A 5,441-nucleotide genomic window follows, 5' to 3' on the forward strand; every position below is an offset into this window, starting at 1 on the left:
TATGGCAGAAGGGCATGGTAGCCAGGAAGCAGAACAAATTTCAACATGCCAGCAATAAAATATATAATCCCCAAGGCTTGCCCCCAGAGACCCACTTTCTCTTCCACCCTTCTGTCATGATCTTCCTTACTTCATTGCTCTGATTTGTAATCAGAGCAATGGAGTTAGCTATTCATGCATTGAACCTCTGAAAGTATGAGCTCAAATAAACTTGCTCTCCTCTAAGTTGTTAGGTTATTTTGATCACAGTGACAAAAATCTGGCTAACACACAGGGACACCAGCATATTTGAGAAACTCAGTAGTACCTGCTTTCTAGTAGCCAGGGTTAACAACTAGAGATTAGCATTGTGGAACTGTATCAGTGGGGTCAAAATCTCATCCTATAGACTGTCAATACTGATGAGGATGAAAGACTCTAGAATAGCAGAGGCTCTGTGGCTTTTAACAAGGAATGTGGTTGGGGAACAGGGAAGGAGGATATGATTATAATAGACAACAAGCCCTGAGAGCATCCAGAGCATCTGGTGCAGAGATGTCTAGCAAAGGCATGGGCAGCAGTTCATGTTCACTGACTTGCCCCAGAGCTGTGTGAACTGCTGTAAGTCACAATAGGATTCACAGGAACCTTGGCCATGTTGAGATTCCATAGATTCACACTGGTTACTGATATTGATGACCTCATGGTAATCACATATTCTGTTGTGCAATAGAAACCATAAAGTAGCTTATATATAGCAAAGAATATGCCAGATCTTTATTGAGAGAATAATAAAACATTATGGTAAGACATAAAAAAGATTTAAATAAATACAGAATTATACCAGGAAGAATTTATATTACAAATATATCAATCCTTTCACATTTTATCTTTAAGTTAATACAATTCTTATCAAAATTCCAAAATAAATTTTTGTGAAATCTCTTAAAAGTTTATTATGTATATAGGAGAATGAAGTGCACAGAATAACCAATAAAGATGAGAAAAAAGAAAAAGGAGTCAAGAGTCACACTATAAGATAATAATTGAAACAGTGTGGTCTGGTGCACAGGCAAACAAATACTCCAACAGGACTGAGAAGGAACCCAGAAACAGACCTTGCATTTATGGGAACTCATTATGCAACAGAGTTGGCATTACAAAAGAATAGGGCAAACATGGACTATTTATTAGTTACTTATTATTTATTAAATTGCACTGGAACAACTGGGCATTGACATAGGAAAATGTAAATTTAACTTCAACCCATGGTATACATAAAAATTAATTTAGTTAAAAAAAACCTAAATGTGAAAAAATAAATTTGGGCATCATGAGAGAAAAAACAGAGTATCTTTTTGACATCAAACAGGAGCAAGTTACTTAAAATAGACACAAAAAAGAGAAGCAAGGAAAGAAAATATTGATTAAGATTACATTAAAATAAAATTCCATATTAAAAGTACACAGCATATACTTTTAGAAGAAATGGATTGGGAAATATGTATTTGGAATAACATAAAAACAAATCATTAATATCAAGAATATATGAAGATATTTCCTAAAATTTTCTTTAAAAAGTAATCTAATAACCCAGTGGATAATTGAGCAAATATGTATTTAAGGAAAATTCACAATCAGAAAAATGTAAATGGCCAAGAATATAAGTCTAGAGGGTTGACTTCAGAAGTAATGAAGAAAAAAATGCAAAATAAAACAGGAGAGTTTGATACTCATCAGACTAACACACATTTAGGTCTGAGAAGAAAATGGTGAGGAGATAGAGAAATATAAGTTTTCTAGGTGGTGTGCACATTCACAGTATAATTATGGAGAATAATTAGTTTATGTCAATAAAGAATATGATGGCATACGCTACAAACCTGCCATTTTCTCCCAGTTATATACCCTTGAGAATTACCTCACCTGCCCTAGGAGACATGTTCAAACCATCTGCATTAATGTGACTGTTTTTATGGACTCCTGAAGAGCATTAGTGTAGACGAGCGTCATCTTCATTACCATAGTCACATCTGAAACCTGGACTATAAAGGGAAGTTCTCAGAGCACTGAGTTCAGCTAGTAATACAGACTCAGACTTTATCTAGGCAGACATGAAAGTTGGCTAAATACCCCACACACAAACATAAACACAAATTACCTGTTAAGCATTTGACAAACACTTGCACTGCATGTGTAGTGAACTATAGTAATCAGTGATAATGGGGGCTGGGGATATAGCTCAGTTAATAGAGTGCTTGCCTAGCATGCACAAGGCCCTGGGTTCAATCCCCAGCACCATCAAAAAAAAAAAAAAAAAAAAAGGTCACCTGTGCAGTAATCAATGATAATGGAATATAGATCTGGTGCTGTCCTGGAGTGGGGAGCATTATGTAACCCACACCTTATTCTAGCTGATATTTCAACCTTACTGTCTTTTGGGTTTTGCAAACCTGTTATTTGTTGAAAACTCTATTGAGGACATGATTCTGGATATTCTGCAGTGCTACACTGGAAAAAATAAATAGCCAAAGAAGTCATGATCTTCAGCTTTCTTTGTCTAATAACAGAGCCACTCTAGCATGATGAAGTAGGGATGAGCCTTTGTTCAAATGGTATGAGTTCTCAATTCTCAAGTCAAGAAAACATAAATTATATATGTAGTGGCTCAACTCTTTCATTTTGTAGTCTCTGTCAGTTGCCTACCTCTTTATGAAGACCTTGTAAGTGAATAATTGAGCTTTTTATCAGTAATACTACCCAAATTGGGAAGGAAGGTAGACATGCAGAAAGATGATTATAAGGTTGGTTACTAACCCTCAAAATAGAGTCTATTCCCAATGCTGATGCACATGAGTAACTTTCAAAGGGAAGATTTTCCTGAAGCTCAAACTCAAATATTAGACTCATTAGTCCTGAAATGTAGCAAATCTGTGAACTGCAACTGTATACAGGCAAATACAAAGATCAACTTCATCTAGAGGTTAAATCAATGGTTATCTTCAGTGCTTGATTTCAAGACTCTAAGGAACTTACATTCATTCCAATTCTTCTATCACTGAACTGATTGCTAAGATTGAACTATTGAATATTAATTTCTGTGGCTTATAAGTTTCTTCATTTCACATTGTCAAAATTCTTCAGGAGGTGAATGCATTAAGCCTCACCAGTCATTTAAATCTTAACAGAAATAACAGTAAAAGACCAGCTCTCTATATACTTTAAAAAATGATAGATATTAAGACCTTCAAAACTCAACTATCATATGTATTCAACAACTTTATTTTTTGGAAAAATGTGGCTGAAAAATTCTTGCTAGGTTTTTATTTTGTGTATCTATCCAGATCTCAGGTCGTATGTTTAAATCTGACTTCTATATTCCTTTAGATTTTTTTTTGTGTGGGGGGGGGGACAAAAAAAAATGGAAATACCAAAAAAAGAAGTAGAAATATATCTCAGTGTGATTAATTCCAGATTTATATACACATGCTAGATGCATTCTTATATTTATAGCCATTAAAGTTCTTAGCAATTACAATCAGTAGAAAAAGTAATAATTTTTAGCCTTTTAATGAAAACTTCACTAAGTAAAACAGGTGAAAGTCAAATTATGTAGTCTTATTTTTCCAAATATCTTATGATTAAATCCTTAAATTTTGCAAATGTAACATATTTAAAAGTAAAATTCATTATAAAATATAATAAATTTCATTTTTTCTTAAAATTCCTTTGGATTTAAGCTTTATTCTTTGTCCAAAATAAAACCATCTATCATACATAGAACAGCATAATACCTTAAATTTTAAAAATGGAAAATAATAAAGAAAAAATCCTGTAAAATAACCTTCCACAAAATAATTATGCATTTTCAGTACTAATATATACTCTTAGTATTTTTTCACATGCATATGAATTTTACATATTAAAAAAAGCATAAATAAAAAATTTATACTGATTTTTTTCACTGAACTTCAGAAGAAGAACTTTTCATATATTATATGGGTTTTTAATCTGTAATTTTATTTTATTTTTTAAAAATATTTATTTTTTAGTTGTACACAATAATCTTTATTTTGTTTATTTATTTTTATGTGGTGCTGAGGATGGAACCCAGGGCCTTGGATATGCTAGGTGAGCGCTCTATCGCTGAGCCACAACCCTAGCTCTGTAATTTTAATTAACAACAAATCATTGCAATAAATCTCCTTGGTTTGAATGTATATTATTTAAATGTCAACTTTTAATTTATAAATTGTGCTGTGATTAATATTTTAATGATCTAAAATAGATTATAAGAAATAAAATCATAGTTTGATAATGAGAAGATTTTAAGTTCTTGATACATATTGTCATTTGCTTTATAGAAGTTCATTTTTACATTATATTAATGAATGAGAATTATCCACATCTGAACAACATTTAGTAAATGTTTAATCTTTAAAGTATCTTTTCCTGATCACTATGATGATTATCAGTGATACATGGGCACAAAAAGTTAAAAGTGAACCTCTGCAGATTTGGGCCTAATTTTTTTCTATTAGGTGGAGGGTCTCTGGTCTAATGCCTAAGTTTTTGATCCACCTTGAGTTCAGTTTTGAGAGATAGGGGTTTCATTTTATTTTGCTACATATGAATTTCCAGTTTTCCCAGCACCATTATTAAGAGGCTATCTTTTCTCCAATGTGTGTTTTTGGCACCTTTGCCTAGTATGAGATAACTGTATTTATGTGGGTTTGTCTCTATGTCTTCTATTCTGTACCATTGGTCTATGTGTCTGTTTTTGTGCGAATAGCATGCCGTTTTTGTTACTATAGCTCTGTAGTCTAATTTAAGTTCTGCTATTTCAATGCCTCTTGCTTCACTTTTCTTGCTAAGGATTGTTTTGGCTATTCGATGTCTCTTATTTTTACTAAATACATTTCATGACTATTTTTTCTATTTCTATGAAGAATGTCATTGGGATTTTAATAGGAACTGCATTAAATCTGTATAGCACTTTTGGAAGTATGGCCGTTTTGACAGTGTTAATTCTGCTTATCCAAGAGCATGGGAGGTCTTTCCATCATCTTCTAAGGTCTTCTTTATTTCTTTCTTTAGTGTTCTGTGGTTCTCATTGTAGAGGTCTTTTACCTCTTTTGTTAGATTGATTCCCAAATATTTAGGGTTTTTTTGAGGCTATTGTGAATGGGGTAGTTTTCTTAATATCTCTTTCAGAAGACTCATCGCTGATGTATAGAAACAAAATTGATTTATGGGTGTTAATTTTTTATCCTGCTACTTTGCTAAATTCATTTATGAGTTCTAGAAGTTTTCTGATAGATTTTTTTGTGTCTTCTAAATTTAGAATCATTTCATCTGCAAATAGGGATATTTGAGTTATTCTTTTCCTATTCATATCCCTTTAATTTTTTTCTCTAATTGCTCTACTGGAGTTTCAAGGATTAGGTTGAATGGAAGTGGTG

Source organism: Callospermophilus lateralis, chromosome 6, assembly GCF_048772815.1.
Source record: "Callospermophilus lateralis isolate mCalLat2 chromosome 6, mCalLat2.hap1, whole genome shotgun sequence".
Lineage (NCBI taxonomy): Eukaryota > Metazoa > Chordata > Mammalia > Rodentia > Sciuridae > Callospermophilus > Callospermophilus lateralis.